At 39.6% G+C, this 20,015-nt stretch overlaps 1 protein-coding gene across 2 annotated transcripts in view; it reads left to right on the top strand.

Annotated features, from left to right (window-relative positions):
- The first annotated feature begins 2,851 nt into the window (after nt 1-2,851).
- Nucleotides 2,852-20,015, top strand: part of casz1 (castor zinc finger 1) — a 177,637-nt gene continuing 160,473 nt past the window's right edge. For both annotated transcript variants that reach the window (XM_067591931.1, XM_067591930.1), the window contains exons 1-2: nt 2,852-3,061; nt 4,646-4,702. The gene's annotated coding sequence lies outside the window, so the exon portion shown is untranslated. The remainder of the gene's footprint in view (nt 3,062-4,645; nt 4,703-20,015) is intronic.

Here is a 20,015-nt window from a genome sequence, read left to right as displayed (position 1 = left end):
TAGCAGAAATATGGGTATTGAACTGGACTGTTCAGTGAGGAGGGAGCTAAACCAGAACCCTCTCTTATGGTCACAAGGTTTTGGTAGAGGTTGCTGGACTCACCCTTAAAAGTACGATAAGGAGCCCAGACATGCAGCCACTGTAACCCAACCTCAGATAAGTGACAGAAGATTAATGGATGGATGGATAATTTATATTTATATTAACGATGGATCAAATGGCAATGTGTAATGTTAGGCCAGTAAAATTTGAGCTCCATAGTGTGAACAGATACATCAGAACTATTTCTTTAGCATTCAATGACTACAACTCCCATGAGGCTTTGACAGGAGGTTGAACTTGGTTAGAGTGTTGAACAGATAGGCATACTAATTGAGCTGAGGACATGAACAGGGAACCCCAATAAATATCTTAACTGTAAAATAAGACATGTGATGACAATAACGGAGTAGCTAACCACATAAACGCTAATTGGGAAAGAAAGTTTACTACATGTCTCTCATAGTGACAAACCCACAGATAATCATCACCCAACTCTGTGGTTTCTCTCAGTTCAGAATGTTTTAGTGCCTTTCAGCTCATTGTTTTAGCTTCATAGCGAGAAACTTAATTATTTTGATTTAATCTCACCTCTCTCAAAACCAGCCACAGCAACTGTTTTTGGCTCAAAAGGTCTGATAAATCCACTGTACGCTACTTGCCTATCACTGGCTAAAGAGCTCAGAAGATGGTGGAAACCCAAAATAGAGCTAAATTGAGAGAAATGAACACAAACATGGCTCTATGTCTGCTGGATGTATAAATAGATTGTTTGCTAACATGTTTCCTACAACAACTTTAATATTAATATAATAACATTAACATAGTTGTATTTACAGCTTGCTCCACTACACCAAGTGGCCAAAAGAAAATAATTTATTTATGTTTTAAGAAAACCAAAAATTGAACCAAAGTGGTATTACAATAGTTTTGTAGTTATTTTGCAGTTGCATTGTTTGGTCAAAGGAATATCTGTGCTTCTTGTAGTGTGTCCTAAATCACAACTATTGCATTATGCCTGTGATTATGCTTTATATAGATAATATATGGGGGTCCATTATAGGGTCCAGCTTTCTCTGGACAGAGTGCTGTCTATAGCTGCTATATAATATTTGACTTTTTCTACAAAAAAAGCACTTAATAAATAGATTACATATATTAAATTCCACTTAAAAGACTTCAGGTGGAGTTCCTTTTCCTAAAAACACTGAAAATCAACACAAAATGTATTTTATCATAATGTTTGACTTCATTTGAATTGTAATTGTAATTTTTTTGACTTCATTATACAAATCCAGTACACTACTCTGTTGAATATGTATTATATGTTTTGGATGTGTTTTTTTTTATTTTGTGGAGTGTGTTTATTTAGGCAAATATATTACAGGGGCTATATATTTTGTTATGACAGAATAAAACCAAACCAAACCAAGCATTATGTAGCTGTAGAGACCAACAAAACAAAAACAAGTCATACCCCACTTCTTAACTATCCTTTTTTTCATTTGCTTCTGTAACAGGTTTTATAGTTGAGTTTCTTTCAAACAGGGTTTCTGTGCTTTATCTGAGCTAAATGTATATACTAATATACTGTACTGGCCAGTAAAATTTGAACTCCATAGTGTGAACAGATACATAAGAACTATTTCTGTAGTATTCAACAACTATAAAGCCTATAAAGCCTCCCATTAGGCTTTTACAGGAGGTTGAACTTGGTTTGAATGATGAACAGATAGGCCTCCCAATTGAGCTGAGGGAACAGGGAACCTCAACAAATGTCTTATCTGTATAATAAGACTTGTGACGACAATAACGGAGTAGCTAACCACGTTAACGCTTATTGGGAAAGAAAGTTTACTACATGTCTTTCTTTAAAGGACCAGTGTGTAGGATTTAGTGGCATCTAGTGGTGAGGTTCCAGATTGCAACCAATTGAATACCCCTCCCCTCCCACTACCCTTCCAAACGTGTAGGAGAATTTACGGTGGGTGTGAAACTCCAAAAAACGCGAAAGGCCCTCTCTAGAGCCACTGTTTGGTTTGTCCATTCTGGGCTACTGTAGAAACATGGTAGTATATGGAGTTTTTAAAACTGGTGTCTGTGGTGACATTCTTACACTGGCCGGATGAATGCATACTGCGCATGTTCTGTGGACTTCTGCTGGCCGAGCAGCTAACATCCGGTTAGCCCTCTGCTAACTTAAAATAATTAAAGTAATTTAATCATGCAGCTTTTCAAATGTTATCGGATCAAATGGATCAAATTCTGACAGTGAAACGAGTTATTTCACGGGGGTTGTGTGACACTCAAAACAATTTATTCACCGCTTTGCAGCCGCAACAGTAGCTATGACAAAAGCACGTGTCGACAGTGTTTTTGTAGTTACTCTTACTGCCAAAGGGAGGAGACAAAAATCCTGAACTCGAGCTTTAAAGTTCACATACATATGCTAAATGCCTGGAAACAATGGGTTCAGATCCAGCAAGTGGTTAGAAGGACGAGGGTGCCTGATACTATGTGTAAGTGCTGTAGATGAGCTTGTACGACTTGATAGGCAAAAGCCCTGTCCCATAACTTAGTGATAAAACTTATTTGACACAGCTTTGGGTCATATTTTTTTGGCAGACAGGGTGATGGTTCATTAACACTATTTATTTATCTATCTAGAATGTCTGAATTATCGTTTCTGAAATAAAAGGTAGCAATGGAGCAAACTGTTTTGACAAGCTGTCAGCTGAGATGGGAACAAACGCTAAACTCCAGTCCAGCTTTTCCAACCAACACCTGCTAACCGAGAAATTCAATTAAGGACTCCTCTTCCCACTTGGAGTGGGTCTCCAGGGCAGATCTTCCGGGCTGCTCGCCCTGTAAGAAATTAGAAAATGCTACAATAAAACCTGAAAAACTGAAAAAAAAAAAAAAAAATGTGGCAACTTTAATAATGAAAGCTCTCACGCTATCCACCGTAAACACACACGTCCCTTTAGTTGGAAGTCACCGAAAGACAGCGAAGTACCACAGGTAAGAGTTTTCCTTTTCCTCTCAACTACTGTTCATTTCCAAACATATAACTCGCTGCCGTAGAGAGACATCAACGTGCTCCTCGCCGCAGAGGTGACACGAGAATGGAGGATGAATAAGCAGTTTAAAAATATTTAAGAATTGACAGAAGAGGACAGGGACTTGATGTGAGGACTTGTCGGTATACACGGCGTGACTCCCAGCCTCGATGCAGCGGCAGGAGCAGCGCCGGCAGACAGCGGTGTCGGTGCGGAGCGACCCATGCAGTCTGTTAGTGAACCTCTTGTACCGACTAGGCTCCCCTTCAACTTTGATAATTCACACACCGGTCAAATTATATGCCAAAGACCGGATGGAAACCAAACCAGCTTGGTTACAAAGTTGAGACAGATATTGCAACTCCCCCGCCCCCCTCACTGTTCGCACTTTTTGCACAGTCAAGGCTCAAATACTCCCCAAATGTAAAGAATAGAAGAGACAACGTTAAGACAGGAGTGATAGGAGGTGTTTTATTAGCAGCTCAGACCTGCAGTTTAGTTTTTACTGACCGCTGACACTTCTCCAAAACTGCATAAACGAGCGACTTTTGGGTGCGACTTCAGCGCACGAAAGTCCCGGTTTTTGACGAGAAAAACTTAGTGAAACTCCGCTGGTTGCCCCTAAACAGGTAGTAGCCCACGGTATCATTTACTGTAAATAGAGGAACTACTATAAATGCAATCAATATTCAAAGTCTAAAAAGCGGAAGTTCTGCTGTTGAAGATTGTCTGTAAATGACTTTTGAAAGCATGTTTTCTTTGTTTTGCTTCCCCCCCACCCCCGAGGTTAATTTGCACTGCAGTGTCACATATAAGCCTGAATTGTAACCTGCTAAATGCAGGAATTCATCAAAAATGTTCTACTAATTATTTATAGTCTCCTCAGGCCATTGTATATGTAAAATGTATATTTTTTTTTATAAAAATACCATTATAAATATTACATTATTAAACAGTTTTGAAAAGCTGACCATTTGCCCACAGAAGTTCAGCTTTTGGCAGGTTATACACCTTCGTGACAACCAGAGACACACACACACACAAGCACACACAATGGATTTGCAAAGGTAAATATGATTTTTCTGCAGTTCCTGCTCTCAGTGGCTGTAAGGCAGGTTTTTTTGACTTCCACCTCCTGTAGAACAAACAATCTGTTTAAAAACACTGTACGTACTCTGCATGTTTGCTTAGTTGTGATCTCTACAAAACACCACTAGGATGTGAGATTTAATTTAACATGCTTTTGTAAAGGGTCACTGTTTGTTCTCATGCGCATTTGTAAATGTCTGCGCTGTGTGCTTGCCACTGTGTTTGTTATTATTCTCAGGGATGAAGATGAGGACAGGAATAGATCACTGGCACTTTAAACCCGGAGTCCTCATATTCTCGCCGGATCTTTCTCCTTTGCTAATTATTGTGTTGTTTTCAGAGCAAATATGTCATATCCATGGCGACCAGGCAGGTTTATTGTCTCTCCCATGCAATAGCTCACAAAAGTAATTAATTATCCTTTTTTTTCCTCTCCTTCCTGTCTTTGGTTAAACAGATCATTCATGGAAAGCCATCTTCTATATTAAAAATGCCACTGCTAGTACAACACAAGGTAAATGTTAAAGTTTTTTTTTTTTTCAATTTTACAGTTCTGATGTACCTTTTTGTGCTTTGATCTTTTTGTCTTATAAAACGGTTGTCGATGGAATAATTTCATGATGTAAAAGATGCATTATGCTCACAGTGTTTGCTTTTGAGGTATTTTCCATAATACCCTCATAATGCAGCAGCTGTGCAGCCTAACTGTTGCAGATGTATTCATGCATGCAAAGCAAGCACACACTTGACACTTAAACAGGCAAGCTTAAAAACACATGTTTAGGCATGAAATCAGCTTGCATTTTGTGTGATTTGAATAGCAAGCATTAGTCGGGCCAAAGGTAAGTTTACTTTAGTGGTGTCTCTTATTTTATGAGGTCACCAAAAATAATAACCGGCAGCAGGTGACACCACAGGGTACAATAGTTCACCTCGGTGCATAGCAGTGGCATTGTACAAGCGCTTTTCTACTGTTTGTCTAAAGAGAGCTGTAAGTTGAAGCAGTTTCCAGCTCTTCATCCTGTGTGCTCCCTCAGTGTAAGTCTGGAATGTGACGGCATGTATCTGCTGTCCGGAGGTCCCTCTTCGGCTGGGCACCAGCCAGCCTTCACTGTCAGACTGGTGGTACAGGTTCTCATCTCTCTTCAGCATTAATGAGACACCGCAATATCCATCTGTCAAACATACTACCCTTCTATCTCTACCTCTCTTTTGCTCGCTCTCTGCATGCCTTCCTTCATAATTTTTCATTGTCACTACAGGTGAAAGTAGAGCAAGGTAAATCTCCTCAGCTGAGAAAGCAGACATGCTAATTGTCCATTCGTGCTGTTTTAATTTGGTTTGTGTGTATAGTTCAGTGTTTATGAATGTGGTTCTTTAGGCCTTTTGATTGGGTCTCTCTCTCTTTAAAACGGCACTTGAAATGTTAGTGCTGTGCTCCCGGTCCATTTGACTAGTTGAGAATCTCATTGGTTAATCAGTATGTGATGCCGCCAACGTTCTTATTTCCTGCAGCCCTATCCGTCAGTGAAATGCCTCATGTCTCATAAGTACCCATCTGCATCTGTCAGGGGGTGTGTAGAATTAAACCCATGTGTATTCCTTTTCTGTTTGACCTTGGCTGTGGACCTCAGGTCTTTGATGTCAAATAAGCGCCAGTAATCCCAGGCGGCATTTGACAAGCTTCAGGAACCATTACTTTTGTTTCCCAGCACATAAGCTTTATCAATTGCCCTCAGTGTAATGATTTTGTATACAAATTCACACTACCACAACCATAGTGTTTTGCCTTGTAAAAATATACTGCCTTCAACACGTACTGTTATACCAGCACAAATAGCACACATGTTTTTTTAATCATCATTATTGTTTTTATTTTAGTGCTGAGGAAATGTCCTTTTTGCATGCTTGATCAGCCAGTAGAGAAATCCAATATAATGGAGGTTCAAGGTGAATTGCATCCCGTGCATTTCCCCCCTTTCGACTGAAGGAATATTCCAGAGCAAAATAAACAAATCACACAGACAACAGTAATATAGGGTTGATTTTGAAGGCATGAAATAAGTATCGATTAAATCCTGCAGTTCATAGATGAAAATGGCCTTTTTGGTAATTTGTCCTGGGTCCTTTCAATACAATGGAGAAGGAGAGAGAGAGAGAGAGGCATGAACTGAGGGGAGAGGGAGACTGCAGAGAGAGAGAGAGGGAGAGAGAGAAAGAGAGGGGGAGAGAGAGGAGAGAGACGGGGAGAGAGAGAGAGAGAGAGAGAGAGAGAGAGAGAGAGAAAGACAAGTGAACAGTGAGAGAGAAAAAAAGACAGAGAGAAGAGCTTTCACAGAGTTGAGAAAGGGACATGCTGCCCCTTTCCGAGCTCATTATCATTCTTAATAAGTCTTAAGGAAAGAAGGAGCATTGAGTGTAAATGCACGGTAATCCTTACACTGGCCAAGGTTAGTAGGGACGTCAGCACATGCGCACCGTTCCCAGCTGGCCACTTTGGGACAGGGAGGGAACCAGAGGAGCACAGTTAAGGATAGATGTTCAAGGAGAAAGTGAGGACGTTTAGACGCTGTATAAAGGTTAGGCCCTTTCCCCTAGCCTGTAGCTTTTCAGTGGCTGCACCACCTGGCATTCAGTGAGTAAACAGTTCAGCATCGCACTAAAAACAGCCTTATTTGGCTGTAAGACCTGGTGCGGGCTGTAATAATTTAGAAGAATTGCCAGGTGAGATTTAGAGTACAAAGCTTCATTAAAAATCTAAATAGCACAGTTTTGAATTTGGCACTGTTAACCACAAGGGAACTTGAACTTGTAGAGAAAGTAACTGTTGGCTGCACTGCATGCCTAACTCACTGTTCCTTGGGTGTGGTCCAAAACCAAGCATTAAGATGAATTGGATGAACTGGTGAACAATTAACTCATTTAACAAATTACCAGCCACTTGTAGTGGTTGTTCAACCATGTTGCTTTAATGGAAATCCAATGTAGTATTTATTTATATACTGTTCTAAGCGTACAGTCCAATGTGTAACCCTATGCATTCTACAGTGTTGGTAATATTACAGTATTCCTGTTCATTAATCAAGTCAGATGTGAGACATGTCTGGCACATTAATCTTTGTCCACAGTGAAACCACACCAAGAGGTGCTTTTTCTACTTTCATTAATTAGTACAGTGAGTGTTTTTTTTCTGTTACATTGTCTGTCAGTTTTTAAACACTCTCATCACATATGAAACCAGAATGTGAAACTGATGCTGTATGAGTGTATATCTCATTGTGAAGACTGTTGAATATAGAACTCACTTAAGTGAAAGTCAAGTTTTTCAGTTTTTCTCTTAAATATTACCAGACAGTCCTGCTGACATCTACTGATGTAACAGACATTCATCCCTGTCCTCGAGTGTATTAAACAGCCTGTAAAAACCTGAAAAACATTTGATTTTCATAGCACAAGTAACTCTTCAATCTAACAAGAATATGCTTTGGTCTTTTAGTAATAGGTGTAATCCGGAGTTTCCCTAATGAGAGAAATGATTTTCAATAAAAAGTTCTAATGTCATATGACCAAAATGTTTATTTAGAAAATTTCCCTCCAACAAAAAGAATATAAAACTTGGAGCATGAATGTGTATAATTTGCTGCAATAAAATGGTCACAATTTGAGAATATTATTAGCACACAGTATAGGCTATAAGATTTCTTCAGGCCTTTAAAAAACTGAGTCTCTGGAGGGTGACAAATTATGTCTCATATTTGAACCTTGTGGTGAAGTTGTGTTGTAGCCATTTTGGCTTGTAACCAGAAACTTTTTTCCTACGTGGATATTTTGGTTGTTCAAATGTAATATGTAGTTTTTAAAGTCTGGGATTCAACAACCACATTGACTGTTGGGAGAAAATTTGTTTCCTGGCCCAGTCTCCAGCTCCATACTGCTGGCATATTTGTATCTTGATGAGAACTCTGTGGATCCTCTTGGGAATGTGTTTGCTTAATTGTCCAAGAAGGGGACAACAGTTAAATAATCAAATGAAATTTGAGCTGGTGGTGTCTTTTTGTCTTGCTCAGTGTAATGCCATCTCTGTGCCGTTCTGTCATGTAAGGATGATTTACCCAGAGACAGATGTTCTCAGACCTTTGCTCATGAACCTGCACCATTTTGTTCTATTTTTTAACCTTTTAAAGGTTAAAGAGGCTTTTCCTGCAACATGCCAGCCTCTTTTGATTGCTGAGGTGTCTGTTGGTCTGTTCTGACGTGTGCTGAGTTTAGAGGCTGCACTGATAGTGGACTTAACTCTGACTGGGCTGAAAACACGTTAAACATGGAAGATGCTTTTTGCAACATGTCTTCTTCGCCATTCTCCTCATCTGGGTGCGTTTTGGTTGCAGCTTGGTTGGCAATGTGCTTCCTTGCTGCCCCCCTCCTCCCCACCACCACCAACTCTCCAAACCCCTCCAGGGAGCCTTGGGAGGCAGAGAGCCATCACCATGGTGATCTGAACACAGATCCCCCACACACCGGTCCATTGTGACTGGCGTGCGTTGAGGTGAGAGGGAACAAAATGTCACAGCAACAGGTTTTTTTGTGTTTTTGTTTTTGCCTCAATTCTCGGTGGGATTGTGCTCAGATCCATGCGCTCAGTTACACTGGAGGGACCGCTGGAGAGACTGTGGGAGTTAGGGAAACAAGTTGATTGGAGAAATGAATAGAGTGGCATGGAAATAGACTGTAAATACTAATCAGTCTGTGTGTTTATTTTTCTTTTTTTCTGTGGTCGTGTTCAGCATCAGGGCAAAAAACACAAAAGAAGTGTCATGAGTGAGTGTCATTGTTATTATCTAATTTGCAAACACTTTTAATCAAAAGTGTTTGCAAATTCTCCAAATATGCATATCCCAAAGTTAAATAAAACCAACAGAGTTTCTAATAATTTTTTTTCACTTGTATGGCTTGAATCACACTATTAATTTAATTAGCATCAGAGTGTTGCTAATAGGCAAATATTTTATGATAAAAAGACGGCTTTCTTTGTGTCGTCCACAGAGATTACACAGTTTTCCTGTCCAATTTGTGGAGATGGTGGATAATAGCGGTCACCAGGAGGCCCTTTATACTCTAGGGTCTAACTTGCTCCATGCTCCACTGTACTTCTGCCATTGTGGCTCGTGATTAGCTTATGGTATTGCCCTTTAAGTGCTCAGTTTATGCTGATCTTTGACCTGTCTTGATCCGGGCAACATGCTATTGGCTACAGGCCTTGGAGAGGGAAGGGGGTCCATAGATAATGTGGCATTGAAGAGGTGGAGCAGATTTTGCCCCCAACCCTGAAGAGGATGTGGGCTGTTCCTATGACAGGTCCAGGGTTGCCCTCAGTCCCAGAGGTTGGGAGGGACAGTCAGCCTGTACCAAAGGGCACAAGGGTGGCTTCAGACACACAACCCAAACGTCTGGCATAATGTCTGGGCCTCTTGCCCTCTGCTCTGAGTAGGATACCACCCCATGGCTCCTATGATATTAAAAATAAAAGTGATCTCGTCTTGTTTTATCTCAGTATTTCTATACATACATGTTTGTTTTGCGGTCAGTTAAGCAGTGTGTACACTGCATACATATGTGTTAACTCAATAATCTGTTTTATTATGCAAGAACCAGAAGTCTCATTAATATTTGTTGATATGTAGCTATAGCAGTCAGGTCTTTTCATGCCAAGTCTGTAAGAGTAAAAGCTCTTCCTGCCATCTCTTTTCCCCGAGCAGATGCAAAGGTGCAGGTCCTGAGAGATCCTTTTATGTTTGGAGACCTCTCCTTGCTCCTTTGACTGCGACCTCAACCACAGCACAGCTCTGTCTCAATCAGCTCTCTGCTGTAATCCCACTTCAGACTTCCTCTTGGCTAAAGGAGTAAATAAATTTTTCAGAGTTTATTAGAATACAGCTTGCCAGAAGGGACTTCTTTCTCCTCTCCTATAGCTGCTCCAGTAATTAGCAAATTGATTAGGAGAACTTCAACACACCTCCTTGGCTCTTATCTCCCTATTCTAGGACAATATTGCTGTGCCATGGGACAGCGTAAATATTTTAAGGGAAACCCTCAGTGAATCTCATTAAATGGCTATGGGGCAGAGCAGCTGTCTCCTGCTGAAGGTCCCAGCCAATTTTCTAAACTATGATTAAAGAAAAGTTTTGGATTATTTAAACATGCCATGTCCTGTGGGGGTTTTCAGTGCCACTGAAGACCTCTGTGATTCTCCCACCCCTCCGTGCCAGGACCGCTCCTCTCCCTTTGGATCTATTAGTTTGAAATCGTTTGGGTGATGACTCTTTGAAAGTGGTGGTCATTCTGGGATGCCATGTTCAAAATGCAACAAAGACCTCTCTTTTATGCACAAATGCTAATTAAAATTTTTACCCCCCATCCCCAAGCTGCAGAGGGAAAGACTTGGTAGCAATTTGGCAGATAATCAAATTGCATTTTAAATGGAGCCGTTTAAAGATGACTGGGTCTGCTCACAGGAAGACACAGTGGCACAAATTAAGCACGAATAAGCTGCTATGTGCACAGAGGAACAATACAACAAAATTCACATCACAATAGGACGATGCTTTTATGTAAATGGACAACATGCAACGTTTGATTTATGTTTTTTTAATTAGTTAAAAGGAACTCAGGTACACAGTCAGATTTGTTTTCTCTAAATGCATGCATGCAGGAATATTGTTTTTCTTTTAATTATGATTTCCCTATGGCTAAGTGGCATTTTTTTTTCGTAATGTGTCCTTACAATCTGACCAATTGAGGCAAAAATGCTAATAAGACATGATTTGTTAACGGTTGCGGTACCTTAGAAACATTTTGTTCTTAATTTTAGATTTTCAGCCTGACAGAAATGGCAAACTGGGTGGAAAATGTTGTCAACAACTATGTTTGTCTACAAAAATATGCGCTTAGAAGCTGTCCCCCCACATTTGGTATACATCATTAAGTTCTTCGTAGCCAATCAAATTGTCTATTCACACAGCATTCCAGTACATATTAGTGACATCTCGTTAGCAGAAAACAGAAAACTGACACAAAAAATTTGGGAAACAGGCCTGAATTGTTTATCTCTCAGAATAAGCAGAAAGTGTGATTCTTATGAAATGATAGAACTAGATCAAATGTGCAGTTCCCAAAGCCTCTCTTATCCGCTCGCTTTGTGTCCCTGAAAAACTGCACCAAATGATCTGTTTAGTTTTCAACACCACTCTTAATTCAGGCCACATTTCCTGTTAAGTTTAACATTCATCACAAGACCAATACAGCCATCAGAATTGCTTCATATCCATAAAACCCCATTATGGACAACACAACAAGTGATGCTTGACTTGTAAGTTTAAAGGGTTCTTAATTGGCTGTGATTTTCTGGCTGTACAGCAATGACTGTGGAAGTGGCATAATGACCCTCTGTGGATGATACATTACTTTTCTGGCAACTTAACGCACCTTAACGGTGCTTGTATCTGTAGTCCCCTGATAAAGTGTTGCCTTAATCTCAGCATCATAACAGACTCGCATAGTAACAATGGTTTTGACCGGCAAACTGCAGGTTGCACATGAGTAGACGTGATGTTGACCTCCTTCACCTTCTCTGCAGTCCAGAGGAAGTCCCCTGAGACCTTTTACAATGATCCCTGAAGGCAGTTTCGCTGTTAGATTTGTGGTTGAAAGCAGCTGAATACATTTAAAGGAATATGAAGCACCAAAGCAGCTTTGCCTTACAGGATTTGATGCTCATTATTGAAGCATTTACAGTGTGAACATAGTAGACCCCAAAAAACAATCACATAAATTAACAAAAAAAAAAAAAATGAAGTGTCTCAAATTCTTTACAACTTTCCTGGTAGACATTGTAAACATGTTTTACAGTAATCAAAAGAATGTATCCGTGAAACAACATGTCAGTTTTTTGATTTAGATTTTTTAAGATTACCTTTAAAATAGGTATTCTACTTTATTTGTCCATCATGCAGCATTATTATGAATAAATCCCTTCAAACTGCCTTTTTCATATTAAACATTTTCAGTAATGAAAGGAATAATTTCTTTTTTAATATCCATGTTAACTGGACAAATATCAAGACAATAGTCAGTGTATTTTAATTGTGTATTAGGCCTATTAGTTTTAGTAAAAATCCCATTTTTAATATGCTTTTATACATGGTAATATTGTATTGGAGTTGTGTAAAAAATTGTCCTTCTTTTGCACATTTCCTAAAATCCATATGGTAATTTCCAAGTTGGCGTTTTTATAAAGAAGCATGTTTTTAATGATAAGCAACAGATAGGAGAAGGCGTCCTAATTGGAGCAACACAATCCTTGTCTTGTGACGCTGATTGACAAATATTGTTGCAAAGTTAATGGCACAAGAGGGATTTGATTGATCAAGTGGATGACTGATCATAAAACTGCAGTCAATATTTGGCTGAAGCTTTATTTCCCCTCTGAACAACAGTGTGCCAGGATGTCTGAGATGTATGGTTAGACACACAGCGATGGCAAAACACATATTTACACTTCAATCTCTCTTGAGCATGATGATGCTGCCTCCGTTTGCCATACTGTAAATAATATCCCATCATGCTAAAATGAGCAGTCTTGGAGTATTTATTCAGTTGGAGCAAAGGGTATTGGTTAAACCTGACCAATTTTAGAGTAGTTGGGATGAAAATCTCCCTCTAATTACTGTACTGTGTGGATCCTTTGGACCCACTCCCTCTGCTGCAAATGATGGTATTAAAAAGTCTCTTTTATTTATAGAAATAAAATTTTAGCTGCAGAGACAATAGGCTAGTTCTGTTTTACGGTACAGCAGACTTTATCTTTTTAATAAAAATTCCTGACTTGGTGAAAGTTTAATTAATAAGGGACTTAAAGCTACGGGAATGAGCAAGGGAGTTGGGTCTTTAAGGGGGTACTTATTTTTCCATCTGGGCTATTCTCCAAAAAAACTGTCAATTAGTGTGTTAAGCTGAAGAGACAAAAAACGTCATTAGTTCTAGCAAAAAGAATAATGGGTTTTAAAGGTTTTGCTTTAGAGGCAGGCCAGAAGCACACAAGTGAGTCTTATGTATTTTCATTTATTTCTTGCAATTATCAAAGTTTGAAGGAAAGGCTTTATTGTTCTAAGGTGCATGATTGAAGAAGCAGACACAGTGGCTTGTTTTTCTAAGTAACTGTGTAACTTAATTGTCTAGATAAGACAAATATCTCAGACAGCAACTGTTGAGCGCTTATCTCCTGTTTCTTTACTTTAATTCTTCATCTTTACTTCCAGGTTCAAATATTCTCAGCTGAGCAGCTGTGAACTGTATTATCATAGAGGAAGAAATACGTCATACATTACATATATTTGCATATGTCTGGCTTTTCAGCCGGAAGACAATACAAAACCAAGTGAGCTTGGTAAACAAAATTTTGTGCAGTAATGTTTCTGTCGGCATTTTGTTGAACTCAGCAGCAAGTGCAGTTGTATAAATGAATTTTGACAGTGGTCACACATGTTAACTTTACTTAACAACTAGAAAACCACAAATATTTGACTGATTCGGCGGGAGCTTTGGCTGGATGCGACTGTTAAACAGCTTGTTGACATTGTCTAATGTGTCCAACTCCTTCCCTCTGACTTAAACATGCACAGTAAAATACAGGCCTTGTTATGCTATTTATTGGGTTGTGTTGAATTGATTTGTCGCACATAAAAGCTGCTGCCTTTTCTCACATGTATTCATGCTCTGTCAGCAATCAGCTCAAGTTAACAAAGTTTCATTGGGCTACTTGGGTTGCGTGTCGTGAGGCTGCTCTGCTGTATTTTCCCCTCCGGGATTATTTACATGGTCCTCTTGATTTACATGTAACAGAAATGTCCCCACCATCCTGAATGGGCCTTTTAATAGTTATTTTCATGTTCAACTTCAGAGTAGGGCTGGGTGATCACTTGACGTCAGTATGATGATTAATTGTCACATTCACCTTGATAACGATTAATGAAACGATACCTTTTAAATACGCCTGTGTCCTCACAGTGGACGTCTGTACTGCGCAATGAAACTAAACAAAAGATTACACTAGAACAAAAAAAAAAGCATGATTAGTTGTAACTGCTATAGCTGAAACAACATAAAACTCATTATATAACTCACTATAGATTCACTGTTGCAGCAAGTAGAGTGTAGGTGGCGACATGTATGAAGGATTTAATTTATGGAACGTACAAATGCAGCTAAAATAAGGTCAGCTAGAGGGTCATAAGGTTATGGTAACTTTCCATTAATTGCCCAGCCCTACATCAGACGCTTTGCATAGTATATCATGTCTACACATGCATGTAAAAAGATTACTCTAGACCAACTTTTATATAAAGTAACTATTGTATCCTGTTTCTTTATGGTATTTATTCATAATGCACATATTAAAGTGTTGAAACATGAATCCTAATTACCAACAGTATGGTTCTTTCACATAAAACTGGCCCAAGGCAAAGTGAGCAAATGAGCAGTAATGAACTTCCAACATTGCAGATAGCCATTTGAATGTTTTTTTTTCTCTCTCTGTGGGCAGAAAGTGTGACAGTGGTGCTTAGATGAGGCTTACATAACTGGTCATAGTGCAAGAGGTTTCAGGCGCTGAGCCCAAAATATGTCATTGACTTGTGCCACACACAACAGGAGATTGCTTGTGCATCACAGTGTGAATGCTAGTAAATGATTGGTTACAGGAGATCCTCCAATAAATTAATTGTTTCCACTTCATGGTTAAGTATGTGCTACTCTTCCAAATCGAGTGCTGGTACTTGGTTATTACACTTTAATAGCTCGCTTGCCAAACTAACGATATATTACTCCATGTGCTGGCTCAGATCAGAGAAGATGAATTGGCTATTAATTAGAGTTGCACTGAGAGGGCACAGGGGAGAGACTACTCATAGCCTCGCAATCAGTGTCAACGGGGGCCCTTTTCTGACTGGGACAGCCAGGGCAGGCCCAGGTCACTGAGTCTTATCATAAAAACCTCTGAATCTGGTGGGAGGAGCAGCATCAAACATGGCCACCATCTTGTCGAGTCAAACAAAGGACAAGACTTTTTAACATCAAGCAGCTGCCATTTCATCTGATGATTTGAGTCAGGAGCACAGACAGAACAGCAGAGATGCGTGGGAGGTTGTTTGGCTCCATGAGGTTCCTTAACAAAAGCCTCACGTCCGAAGGACTTTGAATTAGAAAGTTATGGAGGAAATATTTGACGGGCAGAGATGATTTGTGAGGAATATTATTGTTTGGCTCACTTTTCTTGTGCAGCCTCTGAATTAGCCCTTTTATCACAATTAATTAAGCTTGCCTATAGGAGATGTTCCATCTTGAGCTCATCCACACAGGATAAATAAGTCAAAGCAGCAGGATATATGTCCTTTTATTGGCTGACTTGATCTCGGAAGCATCTGTAGTGGGGGGGAAGCTGTCTCTGTGGTGCGACTTTGTGGAAGAGTCTTTGCCATCACTCACTTTGAATGCTTCTTTTATGATTTGTTAAAAACCTCTTTTTTTAATGCAAGGTATCAGGAGTTATGGCCTGTCTATGCAAATTAGAAAATTTTGACAGTTTGTTATTCATGTCATCGCCTTTTTAAACACTTAAAGGCAATAAATTTCATCATGACAGGCTGCTCCGAAATTGCCACTAAATATTATTAAATATTTTAACAAGTTCCTTGTAAATATGCCTTAAATGTTTGAACGATGGGCAGGAAGAAAAACGGCCTTGCATCAACTTATTAGAGGCTATAAAAGTGGCAGTGATTTATCATAGATGTGGAGCAACTCAGGCCATCTCTTTTTTTGTTTTGCTTATTCTGTAAGCTTGCTTTGTCCTGATGCGCACAATAAAGAGAGAATCATCCTGTTAAAAGCCTGTAGTTTCACAAGTCATGAAAATGTTAGCAGCGGGTATTGTTGTACCTGCGGTCCTTGAAAGGCAGAGCGATATATGGCAACAGCATTTTAAAGTTTTAAAGCTTCTCGTACCCATTTACAGTGTTAAGAGTTAAATTTTGTCATATAACTGGCTGTAACTGGGTGTGTTTATCAAGAAATCCCGTTAAATTTACGTTGCAGTGCACTGATTTGGTTTGATATACACCTGAGGTAACAATTTTCTTTTTCAGCTTTCATTTGACTCTAATTATTTTCTGCCACATTTAAATGGGCAGTAAAATCTAAATATTTTGTGAGTTGTATGACCTCTAGAAGGAAGAAAATTTTGTGCATAAAGAAGTCTGATCTCTCACTGCCTTGTCACATTGTTGTACCTCCGTCCAGTGATGCTGATCAGCAGAAAACTTCACCATCAGTCTGTGTCTTGCAGATGTTTTGATATTGTATTAGGTTGTATCTATAGAAACAAATGAAAACATTAAAAGCCTCTCTAGAACTACAACTTCAGTGTCATCCGTATCTTCCGTATCTTCTAGCTACTGCGCTTCTGTATTATTGTCCAAGACAGTAATGGTGAAAGTTTGATAAAAATCAAAACAAAATTCTGTCAGTTGTTGCGTTTCTTCCAGATTTATAATCATCAATCATTTTCACCAGCAATACTACAGATTGGATGTGAAGTTTTAAGTGTATTTAATTACAAAGTCGAGCTAAGAAGAGGAGCTGAAGTGTCTAAAAATAGTTTGAGATGGGACACAGTCTTGTGGTCTGTGGTGCACCTTTCCACTGGTTTAAGGCAGTGAATTTAGCATCACATCGGGGTCATTTAGAGTAACATGACTGGGATCCAGAAGATTTCTCTTTTACATTGGCAATACACAGCCACATTCCAGCTTTTAAATTCAGAAGTCAACTTTTTTCCTCAGCAGCCTATCATTTTGTGACTTAAAGTGGTTTCTTAATTTATTGCACTTCAATTACGATTAAGTTCAACTTCAAGTTCTTCTTTATTAACTCTAAGAGGGGAAATCATGTCGGCCAGCACCCACAAAGAGAGGGGAAAAAAAGGGGAAAAAAAGAAAAAGAAAATCACAGCTCAGCACAAAATTATAAGACACAAAAAACACTGTCATATTCAAAAAAAGCTGATTGTGCATGTACAAAGAGTTACCTTGGTGGTTTTATAGTCAGTGAGATGACAGAGCTATCCAAAAAGACTTGTGCATATTTATAGAACATGATTGTGCTCCAGTACAATGGTTTAAGCACATGGATGTTCATCATTATTTGCTTTATGTTGTTACTCATCTGTTTAATTCATGCATTGTCTGCGGCCCCGACTGGCACCTGTTATCTTACATATTTAAGAAGCTCCTTCCTGTCCTCAGTGTGCCAGAGACGCACAGCCAGCACAAAGACAAAAAGCTCTGCAGCTCTGTTGTCATTGATCAAAGGATGTGAAATTTATTTTGGATTTTATTCATTTTTCAAGGTGTCCAAACGGTAAATACTACTTACTTAATATTTACTTACTTTATTTATACAGAATTTATCCGGAAAGGTTGGCCTGTTGTTGGTTTATGTGTCTGTAAATGACCAGACAGGAAAATAAAAAACAACTATTCAATTATTCATATACTGCAACATTTTTATTGGGATCTGATGACCAGGGTTGAAAGAGTGTTAAGATCACCTTACCTTTCCAGACGCCTTGAACTTTGAATGGTTTTGTTTGTTTTATGCTCATTATCGACTACTTTTGCTCCCTTATGCTCCCTTTTAGACACTTATGTATAAATAAAGCAATCAGGGGTCACGTGATCCACAAACTCCTCACTGTTTTGGTTAGAAGCCACTACAGTGTTCTACAAATCTCAGTGCTGTCTGTGCACATCACTCTTACTGGTTAGTGTGACGTGACGGCTGCCATGTCAGCAACACGGCACATCTCTGTTCTCCCTCTCTGGAGCCCTCTGTGAGTTTTCCCTGGGGTTGGCAGAATACGAGTGCCCCCTTGTCTGACTGGCTATAACCTTGCCACCAGCTCGTGTGTGTGCGTGTGTGTGTTTTTTCCTACTCTAAAGACTTGAACAATGATGACTCAAGCCACGCAGAGTACACCTCAGGGAAAATACAGTGGAAATAAAAATAACAAGTGGATTTTTGACTGCAGTCAGATGTGAGAGGAGGCACAGTGGTACTGGGCTAAAAGCCTGAGCAGATTCTGCCCCCCCCACTTCATTTGATTAGGCTGTCTCGTGTTCAGGAAGTGCTGAAAGGCACTGCCGATTGTATCTGCATGAAATGCTGTCCTTACGTCCAGAGACAGTTGCCAGTTCCAGTCTTTGAAATTCCAGAGTAGTTCTCAATTCAGTTAAGGCCTGATATCGTGGTTGTCTCCTTGTTCCCCCCCTGCTGAGGGCTCTTATTAGAAGGGTTAAGTATGAGGATGCCTGTGTTGGTATTTCTGCGGTTGCTGATCTGTGTACCGCACATGAATTTCTTTAAATTATTTATTTTCCTGACACCACCATATGGTGCTGTATCTTGTTTGTCTTGGAGCATACTGGAGAAATGCAAGACCGAGACTGGATTACTTCTTGTGTGTATACATGGGAGACCCTCTTCAAACAATGCCTGTTTTTTGTTATTTCTTTTGTTGGGTGGGCTCTGTTGATGCAATTCTGCGCAACTCCCTACAAGACTTCTCCTGTCATCTACTTGAGAGCGAAGAGATGATAAACATAATTGGGCCAAAATATGGAGATGTTTCAAAGAGATGCACACACACAGACCGCTGTCATTGGTCTGCAGCAGATGGGGCAACTGAGCAAGAAGCTTGAAGAGCCCTGGAAAAATGGGGTCCTGATCTTCTTTGAAATGCCACAATTAATTGCTATGCATTGTCCCCAATGCATGGATGATTAAATGTGCTCCTAAACTGCCCTGATTTGTGGGGGCACCTTGCCGATTTTATTTGCCACTGTTAACATTTTCATTCCTGCATTATGCATGGTGCTGTGGGGCAAGGAAGTGCTGCAAACAAATGGCCTGAGGGATCGGCGTAAACACAGCGTGCCATAAGGGCGAGAAGACTAACAGTTCAGCACCGCCTCCCTCAGCCAGTCTTCACTGACAAACTAGACAGCCCCTCTGCAGTGTGGCTTTAGCTTAAAAGAGCAGTACAATGTAGTTGTCAACAGTCTCACATCAAAATGTGTAATAGCTACGTTGGTCCACAAAACGTATTCATTTCACAATAACGGCTCTAAAATTATGAGATGCCTATGTTTGTTTTGCATGTTTTGTAGTTTTGCCTATTCTGCCTATCTTCTAATGGCTGACATCCCTTTTATTCTTTTAGTATCTTTAGCATTTCTTAACACAAAAACAATAATAACAATAATCAGCAATACAATAGGTTAATGTTAAGGCCATATGGTTTTAATTATTTCTGCTTAAATCTGAGAAATCAAGTTTGTTTTTTATTTAGTTTTTGATTGCAGAAGACTATGGAAGTGCACTGTGTTGTGGGCGGACTTGGCGTGTTTGACTTCTGTTTTGGGTTGTCTGCCATGGGTGGGCCACTATCTCTGTTAAGAAAAGGCCTTTTATAGCCTGTGATTGTAAAATGTGAAGTTGCTAATTTAATTTTATATTTCCAAGAATATGTGGCTGAGGATATTTCATATAAAATCATCTTTCTTAAAACAGTCTTCCTGAATTCATATTGAGTCACATCATTCAATAAAGCACTCCAAGTTGTGTGTGTGTGTGTTTGTGTGTGTGTGTGTGTGTGTGTGTGTGTGTGTGTGTGTGTGTGTGTGCATCAAATCTTGTATCATGCCTGCACTTGTTAC

Source organism: Thunnus thynnus, chromosome 6, assembly GCF_963924715.1.
Source record: "Thunnus thynnus chromosome 6, fThuThy2.1, whole genome shotgun sequence".
Taxonomy (NCBI): domain Eukaryota; kingdom Metazoa; phylum Chordata; class Actinopteri; order Scombriformes; family Scombridae; genus Thunnus; species Thunnus thynnus.
This window is presented reverse-complemented; position numbering and strand designations above follow the sequence as displayed.